This window comes from Furipterus horrens, unplaced genomic scaffold, assembly GCF_987537825.1.
Source record: "Furipterus horrens unplaced genomic scaffold, mFurHor1.1.pri manual_scaffold_1, whole genome shotgun sequence".
NCBI classification, from domain to species: domain Eukaryota; kingdom Metazoa; phylum Chordata; class Mammalia; order Chiroptera; family Furipteridae; genus Furipterus; species Furipterus horrens.
Genome location: NW_028327171.1, coordinates 191,443,239 through 191,460,824, shown reverse-complemented (window position 1 = coordinate 191,460,824; position 17,586 = coordinate 191,443,239). Strand labels below are relative to the sequence as shown.

At 36.2% G+C, this 17,586-nt stretch overlaps 1 protein-coding gene and 1 non-coding gene across 4 annotated transcripts in view; one reads left to right on the top strand and one right to left on the bottom strand.

Moving 5' to 3' along the window:
* SUMO1 (small ubiquitin like modifier 1) overlaps nucleotides 1–17,586 on the top strand; it is a 46,642-nt gene that overhangs the window by 1,403 nt on the left and 27,653 nt on the right. The gene's annotated exons all lie outside the window — the stretch shown is intronic.
* On the bottom strand, nucleotides 1,440–1,546 carry LOC150022517 (U6 spliceosomal RNA). The gene has a single exon (XR_016513394.1). It is a non-coding gene; the product is annotated as a U6 spliceosomal RNA (small nuclear RNA).

The following is a 17,586-nucleotide window of genomic DNA, read 5'->3' as shown; positions in this document are numbered from 1 at the left end:
CAACTGGAATGAATAAATGTACAATGATTTTCTCTCACAACCATATTGTCTGTCTCTCTCTCTCTGCACTTCAGCACTTTCTGAGGGCTTCCTGTCATCAAATCAGTACTTGTAAGAACTTCAATGTCTTTCCTTCACTTTACCCTGCGGTCCCTATAAATCAAAACCATCTGTTTAATTGAGTTCCTGACTATTTCAGTTAAAAAGTTCCCTGAACATTTAGACATAAAAGTTTGAAGGATAGTCCAGAGAACACAAAACTAAATGTGATTCTGTGAGCTGTGTTACCTACCCCAAAAGTGCAGCCCAAGGAAGTCTCATAACTGACCAGCTAAAATATAGTTACACTATTCGTCACTTTCTTATGTGCTTGAACAAAATGAGTCATTTCCTCTAAACTAATCAACTCTGGATGCATTGTCAATATTGTGCTTCTTACTTGTAAAGCAATGGTCCAAACCCTGAACTATATCATGGTATGGCCCTGGACAAATTATTAGCTGGCTTCTATCTTTGACATTAATACCTTTGCTTTAACTTCAACATTCCTTGCCCACAGGGAGTTTATCTTTTTCAAAAAATAAGATCTATGCATGTTAAACAGTTGTAAAATACCAAAGAATAGCTCATTCATTTATATGCCTACTACATACTAGACCCTATACTTTGTTCTTGTCATTTAAGGGCGTGTGAGGCATAATCCCTGCCTTCAAGTAGCTGATAATTGATGGAGAAAGCAGGTGAGTACAACAGAGTTACAATACAACAGAAGTAATAAGTAAAAAGTTCAAATCTCAGCTTCACCTCTTACTATTTATGGGTCCTTGAGCAAATGACTTAACTTCTGTGGCACTTTCCTTGTGTGTAAAATAAGAGTAATAGCTACCTCACAAAGTAATTGTGACTATTAAACAAGATCATATTTTTATTTGACATAAATTAGGTGCTCATTAAATGGCAGCCTTTTCCATGTAAGTAAATTAAGACAAAAATTCAAATAGACAGGAGGGAGCTATCAAGAAGGAAACTAAAGAAATGTGGAACAAAATTGACACTGCCTGCTTCCACTAAGGGTAAACATGCATATCACACCCTACAGAAAGGAAACATACACACCAATTTGTACCCTGATAAACAGAAACAACACACAGCAAAACCAGGGCCTAGTTCGAGAACCCAAACTAAACAAAACCGTGAGCCTTTCTGTAAATTATTAACTCCAAAAAAAAATCAGCTCTACCCCTGACATCTGCAATGCTGATATCTGAATATGGAAGAACGCTTTATTTTCTCATGTGAGAAAATTGCTATTTTTCTTCTTCTTTTTTTTTTTAGAATAAAAATGTTATAGTTAGAATTAGCCAGCTGGACTCAGTTTAGATGGTACAAATTTTGTTTACAACATCCAAAGCATCATAGTCTGGAGCCAGTCGAACATAAAAAATATGGAACGCTTCACGAATTTGCGTGTCATCCTTGCACTGAGGCCATGCTAACCTTCTCTGTATCATTCCAATTTTAGTGTATGTGCTGCCGAAGCAAGCACACTATTTTTCTTTTTCTTTTTGAGACTTTTTATAAGAATTTATTTGAGCCACACTGATAACAGATGGGGAATAAGATCTCAAAATCTATTTTTCTTTTATTAACAAACTAATTGCTAACTTGTTAACCTTGGTAGCTTCATATTTTTCTTTAAATCATGCTTCGTTTATTTGCTCAATTTTGTTTTGTGATGACCAAGCCATTTTAAAAACTGGCCTCCTTAATAACTTTCTTTCTAAATGATTTACCTATTGGTACTGAGTAGACCGCAGTGCCACAGAGGAGTACTAGATGACTCTTTTCACCTAGACATAATCTTTCTGGCTCCTGAGTTGACTCTCATGTGACAATAGAGCTTTACTGACTAAATCTCTTTCCTGTTTCTGGTTCTGTTATTTGTTATGACCAAGTCTGGATGTTGCTCTGGTTTTGATTTGTGTATAACTGCTGGTGGCAGCAACATGAAATCTAGCATTTATTTGTTTGTTTGTTTGTTTATGATATGACCATTTGGTGTATGTTGGATGGGAGTCAGACCGACACAGGGAATCTTGTCACAGTGGGTAGCAGAAGGCAGAATATCTGACTGTCTTTTTAAGTTTTTTTTATTATTATTATTTATTCATTTGTTTTTCTGTTTGTTTATTCTGGCCTTGTAATTTGTCTTGTCTGTGGGTCAGTATGAGCTAAAAAACCAAAAATATTTTATATGTTTGTGAACAGAAAATGGCTCTTTGAGATCTGGAACTACTATAACCAACTAGTGAGTTTTGTGGTCTGTATCCTTTCAACCCTTGGCTGAGGTTGGAAAACTATGGCTACTGGTTTTCTGTTTGTATATAAATGAAAAAAACTTTTTCTCTCCCTATAAATGAAAAATAGCTATCCTTTATAATGGTTCAGGTATTTCTGTATCTGTGACTATCCACCTCCTCTCTGAAAACTTCTGAAGATCAATCGGTCATAAAAACCTCTCATTTGTATTGTAATCAGAAATATCACCATCAAAAGGGTAAAATAAAGAAAAATGTTAAATTAAAAAAAAGAAAAAAATTGAAATTCTTTTTAGTGTTTAGTAAATAATTTGGCCTTGCCCAAAGAGAGGTCTGGCCTTTGCCCTTGGCTTCTGAGAGGTAATTTAAATCATACCTGAGAGGAATGTCTTTGTTTAGAGTGGGAATTGGCCATTACTGAAAGACAGGCTCTGTGATCAACCAGGAGATAAGTTCAACCATATGGGCAATCAGTCAATGAGTTAGTCAGTCAGTCATGCCTAGGTGATAAACCCCAATAAAATCTCTGGACCTGGTTGGTGATAATCTATGAATATTGTCACACTTCAGTACTGGGAGAGAAACAACATCCTCACTGGTAGAAGAGGACAATGGAAACTTTGTGTTTGGAGCTCTGCCAGATTTTGCCCAAAGAGTTTCTTCCCTTGGCTGATTTCAATCTGTAGCCTCTCCCTGTAATAAACTGTAACTGAATATAACAGTTTTCAGTGAAATCTCTGAGTCTTCCTAGCAAATTTTCAAAACTGAGGGCAGTTTTGGGAACCCCAAATTTGTAGTTAGTGTCAGAATTGAGAGCAGTGTTATGGAGGACTATGTGCTCTCTAAACATGATAGTTGGCTCTAAACTTTGCAGCTTGGTTACCTACTGGCAAATGCATTTAGGACAAAGAATAGAGGGCTTTAATATGGCTTAATTTGGTTTATATAAGTATATAAATGAGACTGAATGTGTGATAGAATGAAAATCCAAATAGGGTAGGACTTATTCTTCCTAACTTGAATGGAGCTTAGTAATCTCCTGAGATTTCTAAAGGGTTCTGGAAGCATGACTTTTTCTTTCTCCTTTCTCAAAGGAAAATAGAAAAGTCCACAGAAATATACAAATGAACTAAGTCAAGATGCGAGAGAATGCTCTGTGTGATCTGTGTATGGACAAGGTGTTAATAAATCTTAAAGTTGTACTCTAGATTTATTCATAATCTAACTGAATAAGTATTTAAAAACACAGTCCATAATGGCACATGGAGAGGTCTTAGTTATATAATAAAATTCTTCAGAAATCCCTAGCTTGCCCAAATTTAGATAAGATTCTTCTATGGTGTGAGTGTGAAATACTTTCTGAGAAAATACAATAATTAAAAAGTTATAAATCAGATAATAAATTATCTTCAGTTTAACAGACATTCTATTTTAATTGGCTTACAGAGTTTAATAATTACTTATGTGACAAGTTCATATCTTGCCCCACTGAAAAAATCTTTTAAATATTGTCCTTCTCAAATTTAAACCTCAAATTAAAAATAATAAAAACAGGACTTCCAGTAAAGTTAAAGGCATAGGTAGACATGCTTTGCCTTCTTGCATAACCAAAGGAAGGATGACAGCTAACCTCAAAACAAAAAACACCCAGAATGGCCAGAAAAATCAAACTGTATGGAAGTCCCAAAACGAAGGATTTGAAGAAGCTATATTCATCCAGGTACATAGGAGGGGTGGAACCAGGGTGAAGAGGGCCCGGTGTGGCTGCTGCAGCTTTCAGGCAGTAGCAGGGACAGCCAGTGGAATGGGTGGCCCCAAATTCACATATAGTGGACAAAAATCGGGACAGATACCTTGTGAGCGAATAATCCCAGCCCTAGGCCAGACCATGCAGCCCAGGAAAAATAAAGCCTCATAACTCTGGCTGTAAAAACCTGAGGGGGTTGGTGAGGTGCAAGATACTGCCAGTTGCTCAGGAGAGCCCATTTAAAGGGACTACACAGGCCTGGAACATGCACAAACTCACCCACCCTGGGAACCACCACTAGAGCAGCAGCTAGAGGGGTGCCAGTCACATATGGAAAGTGGGTGAAGTGACTGGAAATGGGGCGAGTACCAATTAAGCCTCCGAAAGGCAGCAGAGGCACTGTCCCCTCTCCTACCCCTTCTACTCCACACACATAGGCACAAAGCAGTGAAGCAGGTTGCCTTGCCCTGGAGAACAACCAAGGCTCTGCCCCATACAATTTACCAGGCACACTAAGACAGGGAGTCAAAGCAGCTCTACCTAGTACACAGAAAAAACACAGGGAGGCTGTCAAATAGAGAAGACAAAGAAATATGGCCCAAATGAAGGAACAGAGCAGAACCCCAGAAAAAGAGCTAAGTGAAGCAGAGATAGCCAATTTATCAGATACAGAGTTCAAAACATTGGTGATCTGAATGCTCAGAGATCTCATTCAATATGGCAAAAGCATAAGGGAAGAAATGAAGGCTACACTAAGTGAAATAAAGAAAAATCCAGAGGAAACCAAGAGTGAAGGGAGGAAGCTGGGATTCAAATAAACAATTTGTAACATAAGGAAGAAATAAACATTCAGCCAGACAAAATGAAGAAACAAAAATTTTAAAAATTTAGAGTTTAAGAAGACTCTGGGACATCTCCAAAAGTACTAACATATGAATCACAGGGATGCCAGAAGGAGAAGAGAAAAAGCAAGAAATTGAAAACTTATGTAAAAAAATAATGAATGAAAACTTCCCTAATTTGGTGAATGAAATAGACATACAAGTCCAGGAAGCACAGAGAGTCCCAAATAAGCTAGACCCAAAGAGGACCACACCAAGACACATCATAATTAAAATGTTAAAGGATAAAGATAGAGAAAGAACCTTAACAACAGCAAGAGCAAAGAAGAGAGTTATCTACAAAGGAGTTTCTATAAGACTATCAGCTGAATTCTCAAAAGAAACTTTGCAGGCAAGAAGGGACTGGCAAGAAGTATTCAAATAAGCAGGGACCTACAACTAAGATTACTCTATCCAGCAAAGCTGTCATTTAGAATTGAAGGGCAGACAAAGTGCTTCCCAGACAAGGTAAAGCTAAAGGAGTTCATCATCACCAAGTCATTATTATATGAAATGTTAAAGGAACTTATTTAAGAAAAAGATCAACACTATGAACATTGAAATGACAACAAACTCACAACTATCAACAACTGAATGTAAAAAAAACAAAAACAAACTAAGCAAACAACTAGAACAGGAACAGAACCATAGATAAGGAGTTATTTGGAGGGTTATTAGCTGGGAGAGGGAAGAAGGAAAACAGGGGGAAAAGTACAGGGATTGAGAAGCATAATTGGTAGGTACAAAATAGACAGGGGGATGTTAAGAATAGTATAGGAAAATGGAAATGCCCAAGAACTTACAAGCATGACCCATGGACATGGACTAAGTGGGGAGATTGCTAGGGGTGGGGTACAGGGTGGAGAGGGGCAAAAGGGGAAAAATTGAGACAACTGTAACAGCACAATCAATAAAATAGACTTTAAAACAAAAACAAAAACATAAATAAATGATCAAAGTAATAAGTCTGTTCAGATGCCTTTTTTTTTTTAGTTTTGTTTTTTTAAATTCATTCTTAGAGAGAGAGGAAGGGAGAGAAAAAGAGAGGGAGAGATATCAATGTGTGATTCCCTCTCACACAATCCCTGACCGGGGACCAGCCCGCCACCCAGGCATTTGTCCTGACCGGGAATTGAAACCTGCACCCTTTCACTTTGCAGGACGATGCCCAACCAACTGAGCCACACCAGTCAGGGCTGTTCAGATGTCTAAACTTTATTTTGAGTTCCTAGAGAGCAGTGGACAACCACAAAGAAGTTCTATTTCACCTGATAAAAAGGAGATAATGCTAGTTACAATTAAATGTTTGACATTCTTCAGATATTTATATTTAATTATTTAACACTACTTGAATTTTCTCTTGTTTCTGAAGCTCAAAATTTGAGCAGAAATGCTAAATAGAAAAGAAAAGCTTGCCCTGCTTGGTGTGTCTCAGTGGATTGAGCGCTGGCCTGTAGACCGAGAGGGTGAAAATTTGATCCTGGTCAGGGCACATGCCTGGGTTTTGGGCTGAGTCCCCAGTTGGGGGCACGGGAGAGGCAACCAATTGATGTTTCTCTCCCTCTCTCTCTCCCTCATTTCCCCTCTCCCTAAAAATAAGTAAATAAAATATTTAAAAATTTAAAGAAAAGTTCAACTTCTGTAAGTTAATTATATATAATCAAAAGATGTAAGTTATTGATATGAGTATGTTTTAATAACTGTGTGCTTTTTAGGTTGGCTAGAAGCATGCTCATGTTCATTTACAAAGACAGTTTCCTATTGTTTTTTTAAGTACATTTTATTGATTATGCTATTACAATTGTCCCAATATTTTTCCCCTTTCTCCTCTCTGCCTAGTACCCCACTTCCCTCATGGGTCATGCATGTAAGTTCTTTGGCTTCACCATTTCCTATATTATTCTTAACATCCTCCTGTCTATTTCATACCTACCAATTATGCTTCTCAGTCCCTGCACCATTTCCCCAATTCTCCCTCTTCTCTCTCCCAGCTGATAACCCTCCAAATGATCCCTGTACCTATGATTCTGTTCCTGCTCTAGTTGTTTGCTTTGTTTTTATTTTTTAGATTCAGTTGTTGATAGTTGTGAGTTTGTTGTCCTTTTAGTGTTCATAGTTTTGATCTTCTTTTTCTTAAATAAGTCCCTTTAACATTTCATATACTAAGGGCTTGGTGATGATGAACTCCTTTAGCTTTACCTCTTCTGGAAAGCACTTTATCCGCCCTTCCATTCTAAATGATAGCTTTGCTGGATAGAGTAATCTTGGTTGCAGGTCCTTGCTTTTCATCACTCTGAATACTTCTTGCCAGTCCCTTCTTGCCTGCAAAGTTTCTTTTGAGAATTCAGCTGATAGTCTTATAGGCAACCCTTTGTAGGTAACTCTCTTCTCTCTTGCTGCTTTTAAGATTCTCTCATTATCTTTAACGTTTGGCACTTTAATTATGATGTGTCTTGGTGTGGTCCTCTTTGGGTCTAGCTTATTTGGGACTCTCTGTGCTTCCTGGACTTGTATGTCTATTTCCTTCACCAAATTAGGGACATTTTCATTCATTATTTTTTACATAAGTTTTCAATTTCTTGCTCTTCCTCTTCTAGCACTTCTATGATTTGGATGTTGGCACATTTAAAGTTGTTCCAAAGGTTCCTAAGCCTCTCCTCATTTTTTTCAATTCTTGTTTTCCTCATTCTGTGCTGGTTGACTCTTTATTTCTTCTGTATGCTCCAAATTATTTATTTGAACCCGGGCTTCCTTCCCTTCACCATTGGTTTCATGTGGGTTTTCTTTTATTTCACTTCGTTTCCTCATCGCTTAGTTGTCCCACTGGAGCCTTGATCTGCTCCCTCTTTTGGGCCATTCTTCTCTGTCTTCTCAACTTGACAGCCTCCTGTGTTTGTCTCTGTGTCTTAGGCAGAGCACTCACACCTGCTACGTTGTAAGGGGCAGAGTCTTAGGTATTTGTCAGTGCCTGCAACCAGTTTCACCATGTTGTGGTGCTATGTGTGGGAGAGGAGTCTGAGAGGAAACAATGCCACTTGCTCAGCACTTGCTCCTTTTCTAGGCACTTCTCCCATTTCCTGTATGGGACTTGTGCCTCTCTGGCTGTTCCCCTAGCTGTGGCTCCCTGAGTGGGTGGGTTTGCAGACATTCTAGAACTGTGAGGGGGCCTCTAAACAAATGGACTCTGTTAAGAGACTGGCAGTTTCTTCTGCCCCAGCCCCCACTGGTTTTCACAGACAGAAACAATGAGGCTTTATTTTACCCAGCACTGGAACTGTGAGCTGCGCAGTCTGGGCCTGGAGCTGGGATTGCTCCCCAGGTATCCCTCCCAGCTTTTATAATATGTGACTGTGCTTTCTGCTGGCCTAAATGGTCACCACACCGCGTCTTCTCCGCCCCTCCTACCTGTCTGGATGAGTATTCTTTATATTTTTGTTGGACTTCCATGCAAGTCGATTTTCTGGTTGTTTTTAGTTTTGAGGTAGTTGTATTCCTTCTTATGGTGTGGACAGAAGTGAAGCATGTCTACCTGTGCCTTCATTTCGGCAGGAACTCTCTAGTTTTCTATTGTTGCTGTAACATATAACCATGAATTTAGTGGCTTAAAACAATACAAAGTTATGTTGTTTATCTTACAGTTCTAGATATCAGAAGTCCAAAATGGGCCTCCTTGGTCCAGGGATCTGTGAATGTACAAATTCTCTTTCATGACAGTCATTTCCATGTCTGCATATCTTCCCATAACTCATTAAAACAAATCCTGAGGACACTTAAAAACAAGTGTGTCCTTCCTAAAATGAAACCATATGAAGAGTTAGAAGAATCCTACAGAATATAAGCTCAGTGGGAATAGAGGCTTTTCTGTTTTGTTCATTGCTTGAAGTGGAATGCTACCATAAAAAAAAAAAAAAAAAAGCAAACCCTATGTGACATTTGCACAGCAGGTAGGTGCTGGGCTGAATAAACCTAATATCAGTGGCTGAAAAGATGGTTAACCTCGAAATGCAGTGGCAAAACATTTCACAAAACTGTTGCCAGTGATTACTTGAGAAGCAGATGGAGTGTTACTGAGCCCTGGGGGAAGGGAGTAGAAAATAGAAACTTAGTAGAGGTTATTTTTAGCAGCATGTGGCAAGATATTATAACAGAAGAGATCAGGAAAGAATTCCCTTATGGGTTTGTAGGAAACAACAGAAAGGAATAGAGTCTAAAATTTGGAGCCTTGCAGATAAAAAATTCTGACTGCTTCTAAACCTCTAATAGCAAATTAGTTAAGAAAGGCTTTGAGCTTTTCATTTTCCTCTTTTTCCCCTTCTCATTCTCTTCTTTTTTCTTTCTTTCCCTTCGTGATTTATTACATCTCGAAGTTATTAGGTGGAGATGAGAAACTAAGTGTTAACATGGTGTCAACTGGAGAGGGACCCAGTGAGAACTGTGTGTCTTCAATTCTTCCTTGTTCTGAATGAGAATGTATTTCACAGTTTTCTTGGTTTTTGTTTTTGTTTGCATAACTGTGGGTGTGGGTATATCTGGGCAGATTATTTGTCTTTTTTAGTTCATAGATCATTAGACCATAAAGAGCAATATTTGAACCTATTTGGTATGGGAAGAATATTATCTATACAAAGAAAAAATACTAAATAGGATATTTGGTAACGAAAAGAGCTTATTGTGCCACAGGCTTGCTAAGTAGTCATCAATCTCTTTTTCTTTCATTGGTAACAAGAAAATTACATATCTCAGTCTCATTTGGTTGGACCCGTATGTCTGGATTCTGGCCAATTATAGATGGGTAAAAGTCATGTCCTGTTTCTAGGCCTTTCTCATTCTTTCTCTTGACCTCTTGAATGCAGGGAGGATCCAGTCCAGGACTCAGAAAACCCTGGAACAAGGACTGATAAACTATGGCCCATGGGTCAAATCTAGCCCACCACATGTTTTTATAAAAAAGTTTATTGGAACACAACAATGCCCGTTCATTTACATATTATCTATGACTGCTTTTATGCCACAATGGTAGCATTGAGTAGTTGTGACAGTATATCCCCCAAAGCCTAAAATATTTGCTCTCTGTCCCTTCACAGAAAATGTTTGCAGATTCCCGTCCAAGAACATGGTGGCACCACAAGGTGCTAGGAATCCTTAAATCAAAATATGAAAGTCTGTTATATTTAACACCCAATTCAATCTGTGATGTGAATGAAAGTTAAAGCTTAATCCTGTTCAGACATTGAGATCATTGATAGTAGCTACTTATTTTATTATTAAAACATATCTCTCCCCAGTATTTAGAACATGATCTGGTTCATGGCAGGAAATAAATATTATTTTTTTATAAAAGTAGTATATTCATGGTATATAACCATTGTTAAAAGTTTGACATATATGATTGTAAACTTTGTATGTATATGTTTACATATAGATATCAGGTGACTTGGCATAGTAGGTTAAGAAGATGGACTCTAGAGCCAGATGGCCTGGGTTCAAATTCCAGCTTTTTGTCTATGAAACCTTCAGCAAGTTACTTAATCTCTTTGTTCCCCATTTTGCAAATAGTGTTATTATAGACTTACCTCATAGGGTCATTGTGAACATTAAATTAAATAATTTATGTAGATAGCTTAAGGCAGTGTCTTACAAATGGCAGCTGTTTACTATTACTGTAATAGTAATAGTAATAGTATACTTTAATACCAGTTTTGTTTTCCCCACTGAAATGGAAATCCTAATAAATATACAAGTTATTTTCTCCCACTAAATACAGTTTCGACATTTAACCATGTCAGTATCTGTAAAGTAATCTTGTTATTTTTTTCTTTTTCTTTTTTTATTGTATTTTTAAAATTACTATTTATCTAGATTAATCTTGTTTGAAAAAGTGACAGTATAGGCCCTGGACGGGTAGCTCAGTTGGTTAGAGCATAGTCCTGATATGCCAAGGTTGTGATTTTGATCCCCAGTAAGGGCACGTACAAGAATCAACCAATGAATGCATCAATAAGGGAAACAACAAATAGATATTTCTCTCTCTGTCTCTGTCTCTCTCTCTCTCTCCTTAGTCTCTAAAATAAATGAATAAATACATAAATAATTTAAAAGATGATCTCAAATCATAGACATAAAATTGTATATTATATTTTAGCTATCACCAACAATTATACAAAGAACATCCTTGAATATTTATGCTATAAAATATTGTGTCAGTATTACTGGAGGATAAATTCCTAGAATAGGAATTGCCATGTCAAAATTATGTATGTATAAAATTTTAATAGGTATTTTAAACTTGTCCTCCAATAAAATGGTATCATTTATACTCCCACCATCCATTATTGAGAGTATTCATTTTACAACTCTTGACAATACTAGACATTATCCATCATTAAACTTTGCAAAACAGGTAGATGAAAGATGGTATCTTATTTTAATATGCATTTTTTGTATTATTAGAGCTGCTGACCTTCTCTTTACATAGGTATGAGGATTAGGATAAAAAGAATCAGCTCTCTTTTTGTCACACTTGGTTAGACTTATTGAGAACAAAGGAAGCCACAATTCCTTCAGATTTTGAGCAAGTGCACCAATGAAGACTCAGCTGGTACTTAGGAAAGATTGTTAACCTACCATAGCAAAGCTAACATTCATTTCTCTGATAGTGTTTTTTAAATGATAGTTGTGCATCATACCAAGGTATTTCCATAAAAACACCTTATCAAAGCAATGATGCTCAAATCACATATAAATAACATATAGAGAGCTTGGAAAATTGCACCTGACTCAGCAATCACATTACATTCATTTGTTGATGGACATTTGAATTGTTTCCACTTTTTGGCTATTATGAATAATGCTGCTATAAACATTTGTGTACAAGTTTTTGTGTAGACATATGTTTTCATTTCTTTTGAATATATACCTAGGAGTGAAATTGCTGGGTCATATATTAATTCTACCTTGAAATTTTTTTAAATAAAGATTTTATTTATTTATTTTTAGAGAGAGGGGAACAGAGAGAGAAAGAGAGGGAGAGAAACATCAAATGTATGGTTGCCTCACACGTGCCCCCAACCCAGGCATGTGCCCTGACTGAGAATCGAACTGGCAACCCTTTGGCACTCAGCCTACTGAGCCACATCAGCCAGGGCTCTGCCTTGAACTTTTTGAGGAACTTTTGGATGATTTTCCACAGTAGGTGCACATTTTACATTCCATCAGCTATGTATGAGGATTCTAATGTTTCCACATCTTCAACAATACTTGTTATTTTCCATTTTCTAAAGTATAGCCATCTATATGGTATGCAGTGGTATTTCATTGTAGTTTTTATTTGTTGTTTTCTAAATTTATTAAAACTAGCTTTCTCCTGCAAAGAATCATATGCATGGCACTTTTTGTATAAATGTAGGGTAAAATGGACAAGCATTGTCTGTGATTAAAATGTAGTAGAAACACTTGTGATTTTATTAACATTGTGCATTCATCAGAATAGGCCAGCTTATTCTGTAGTAACTAATAATTGCAAAATTTCAGTGGATTACAACAGGAATGGTTTATTTCTTCCTCACATTACATGTCTACTCTGTGTTGGCAAGGGAAGGGGCTCTACTTGTCATTGTCACTCAGGCTCTTAGGCTAAAGGAGCAGCTGCCATCTTCAAAGGTGCTGAACTGTGTAGTAGAGGAAAACAGGGTTTTGGGCTGTTTTCACACTGTCAATACATATCCTGTTACATGTTCTTCTATAAATGACATTTGTTACTTCCATTCGCAACCCACTGGCCAATACTAGTCACATGACCTCGCTCAACCACAGGGGACACTGTTGTGTGCCTGGAACGTAACGAATTCTAAATATTTTGTAAACAGCACTCACAAATACCAGAGTCTGCCCTTTGGTCCTAAAATAGTTGACTCACCTTTCTGCAGGTGAAGCACACACAATTCTCCTAGGGAGACAAACCAAAAGTGTCATCTAGTCATAGCATCAAGCTCAAAACACAGGATTTCTGGATAATACGCAGTAGTCTATACATCAGGGAAGCTATGGGAACATCTTTTCAGTATGTTCAGATATAGATCTCATTTTATCTAGAGGTGTAAGAACTAAAGAGACCTATGAACTAAAGAAAGGTAAGCCCTACTTTGGTGCCATTTTTCACTTTGTGGAATTCACTGACTCATAGGTGATGCCTAAGAGGATGAGAAACTGAGCAGAAAGCAGTGACAAAGATGGAGATGCTAAATGAAGACAAAAACTGGAGTTTAATGGAAAAATATTTATTTTTTTCAAGGACATGTGTATCACTTATCAAAACTGACCACATGCAAGCCCTTAAATTAATTCTCAACAAATTACAAAGCACTGAAATCATAATGGAGTATGTTCTCTGGCCACACTGAAATTAAGCTGGACATTAATAACAAAAAGACATGTAGAAAATTTTTATACATTTTAGAATTAAGGTATAAACTTCTAGATAATCCATGATACGGAAGAAATTACAGTGAACATTAGAAAATATTTTGAATTAAATAATAATGAAAACATCAATACAGAATGTAGGGAAAACAGAGCAAATTAAACCCAAAGAAAGCAGAAGGAAGGAAATAGGATAAAAGCAGAAATAAAATGCAATTAAATCTACAGTGTAGAAAATTAAGAAATCCAAAAGTCGTTTCTTGAAATGATAAATAAAATTAATGTACCTCTGATGTGATTGTTCAATAAAAAATAGAGAAGGTATGGACAAGTAATATTAGAAATAAAAAGGGGACCTCTCATTGATTCTACTACAGAGAGTGAGAGATAAAACACAGGGTGGGACAAAAGTAGGTTTACAGTTGTTTGTATGGAAAATAATACAATAATCAATAAATAGTAATACAAGAATAGACTGGGGGGGGAGAATTGAGCAGATAAGAAAAAAAAAAGAAAAAAACAGGAAAAAAAGGAATAAACTCTGTGTTTAGAGTACTCACAACTATAAACCTACATTTGCTCCACCCTGTATATGCATTACTCTATAGTTGATATGTAATAGTTTCAGAATAACAGTACTAACATTATTATTAATATTAAACTCATTTAGGATTGTGCTTTTTGTCCTGAGAATATATCTCTAATGGGTAGAGAGGGCAGGAGAAATGCTAATTATTATAATTTTAATTACTGTCCTTGACATATTTCTTCACTCATTGATAAACCATTGATTTCATATACAGTTTGGGGTGACCTGTTTTTTGTTTTGTTGTTTTAAAGAGAAAAAATAAGATATATTTCTCTCACTATGTTCTAACTTTGTAGAGAAATTTTATGAGATATAGTCTTAGATTAAATATTTTGTGTAATAATAACTTCTACTTAATAAATACTTGATAAATTCACCTATTCTTTTCAACTGAAGGGGCTATTTTCCTTTTGATTTTCAGAAAAATTTACTTTGACTTTGGTCAATATTTTAACAAAGTTTTATTTATTTGATTGTTTTTGAGAGAGAGAGAGAGAGAAACATTGATTTGTTGTTTCACTTATTTGCATTCATTGGTTGATTCTTGTTTGTGCCCTGAGCAGGGATTGAACCCACAACCTTGGTTTATCGGGATGATGCTCTAACCAACTGAACTACTGGACCAGGGCTGGGACATCATTTTTTATGTGACAGGACAAATGACAGATCAATAATGATTATTCAGAATTGAAATATAGCAGACAGTTTCTCAAAAAATGAGTAAGATAAACCAACATTTAAAGATGAAATTCGAACTTTTATACAAAACTTAGCATTTTGGTAAACTTTTATTAATCACTGTGATTTTTGACAGTTTCCAAATACTTAAAGACTTTTTCTGATGAGTCTGTGAAAATAATGAATATGATTTTAGATATTATATGTGAAATGTGTTGACATTTAGGAGATCTGTATAAATCAGTGAATCAATGTTTTCTAAATGATCAAGCAATGATGTTACAAAATGATGCATGGATAAAATGTCTATCTCAAGTGCAAGATAGATCAATGGATTTTAAGTGTAACATAGCACGAAACGTTCATTGAAATGGTTTCAAGTTCCACATATCCATTAAGAAACTACCACTTGGTGAGTTTGGGTGTGCTATCAAAATATTCACCATTATCTGAAAATATTCACAATTATCTGAAAAAGCTATTAAAATAGTCCTTCCTCCTCCCCAATTATATATCTGTACGAGGCTGGATTTTCCCTACATAAACAAATGATAACGAATATGGCAACAATTGAATGAAGTAGATACGACTACCCTGCAGTCTTCTGTCAAGCCAGGCATTAAAAAAAATTCAGACATTTGCAAAAACAAAAACATTGCCATTCTCCTAAGGTGTTTTTTTTTTTTTGTATTTGGAAAACAGTAATTTTTCATACAAATATGTTATTTATATATATCAAGGGCTTATTACTTTTTATCAAATTAATACATATTTAAATTTTTTCTCCGTTTTGCCTTGGCTATGTGGTTCATTTGGTTGGAGCATGGTCCGTTACACCAAAGGGTTGTGGTCATAAGGGAGCCAACCAATTGATGTTTCTCTCCCATACATAAGTTTCTGTCTCTTACTCTCCCTTCCTCTCTCTCTCCCTTCCTCTCTCTCTAAAATCAGTAAACATATTTTTGGATGAGGATTAAAAAATTTTTTCTCAGTCCTAATTTCTAATATGTTAAATATCAATAGAAATAGCAGAAAAACAAAAGCTCTTTGTGGTCTTCAGTAGTTTTAAAAAGTTTAAAGGAGTCCTGGAACAAAAATATTTAGGAACTGCTGCTCTAGCTGATTTCAATTTACCCTTTGGATGTGAGTGTCCTACATGCTTCATTAATAATATCTTATTATTAGCAGCTCTTCTCAGGCCTGTTTTATATATATATATATAGTAACAGTTTTATTGAGATATAATTAACATCATACAGTTCACCTATCTAAAATGCACAATTTTCAGTTTTTTGGTATATTCAGAGTTGTGCAACCATCATCACAATCTATTTTAGAGCATTTCATCACCCCCAAAAGAAAACCTGTGCCTCTTAGTAGTCACTCTCCATTTTCCCCCAACCTCCTAGACCTAGTAGAAGGCTGGAGCAGTAGCCTACTAATCCATTTTCTGTCTCTATAGATTTGCCTGTTCTAAACATGTCCTATGAATGGAATGATATTTTATGACTGGTTCTTTTCACTTAGTTTTATCCACAATGTATGAGTACTTCTTTCCTTTTTATGGCCTAATGATAACCCATTGTGGATATACCACTTTTCTTTTTCCATTAGTCAGTTGATGAACATTTGGGTTGCTTCCATTCTCTTGCTATGATGAATAATGGTGCTGTGAATATTTGAGTACAGGTTTTTGAGTGGACATATGTCATCAATTCTCTTGGGTATGTATCTAGGAGTAGAATTGCTGGGTCATGCTAATTTTATGTTTAATGGTTTGAGGAACTGCCAGAATGTTTTCAAAGCATTGTATATTCTCATTAAGTAGTATATGAGGGTTCTAATTTCTCTATACTTTTGTCAACACTTATTATCAATTGTCTTTTCAATTATAGATATCCTAGTGGATGTGAGGTGGTAGGTATCTCATTGTGGTTTTAATTTACATTTCCCTGATCACTAATGATATTGAGCATTCAAATATTCATTTGTTCACCTGTATCTCTTCTTTGAGAAATGGTTATTTAGATTTTCCGTCAATTTTAAAATCGGATTTATCTTTTAATTATTGAATTGTACTGGTTCTTTATGTATTTTGAATATGAGACCCTTACAGATATATTTGCGAATATTTTTTCTCTTTCTTTAGGTTGTCTTAACACAAAAGACAAAAGTTTTTAATTTTGATGATGTCCAATTCATTTTTATTTGGTTGCTTGTGTCACATCTAAAAGCCATCTCCTAATCTAAAGTCAGGAAGATTTATGCTTTTGTTTTCTCCTAAGAGGTTATAGTTTTAGCTCTTACATTTAGGCCTTTGATTCATTTTAAGTTAACTTTTCATAAGTTCCGCGGTAGTGATCCAAATTCATTGTTTCGCATGTGGCTATCCAGTCATCTAGCAACATATGTTGAAAGATTTTTCACTATTTGTGTTGGCATTCTTATCGAAAATTGATGTTTGAGGGCTTATTGATTTATTTACAAATCTCTATTTCATTTGTCTGTATCTTCATCTTCTATGCTTATGCCAGTAGGGCCATTATATTTTAAAGAAGAAATCACAGAAGGATCATTCTTTAACTCAAAGCAATAAATTCAAGGATCAGAATTAGCTCCTCCCCCTATCAGTTCAGAAGTTTTCAGCAGTGTCTTTTTTAGCAGTAGCCACCAAGACTGTGTCCGATAGGATTGTTTTGTTTTGCTTTTTATTCTCCGTAAATCAAGGTCATGTGTTTGGAGGGGGGTAGCTGGTTAAGACCAAAATGTTAGTTTTAAGAGTAAGAAGAGCTAGTATCCAACTATATACCTGCAGGTTGACGAGCAAGGCCAGGAGACAATAGAAGTATCTAGGCTCAGCCTTCAGAAACGCTCAAGGTGTCGGAGGGGGAGGAGTCCGGGCTGTCAGTACGGTGCCAAACCCTGAGACTGGGGACCAGGAATTTTCCTCCTGGG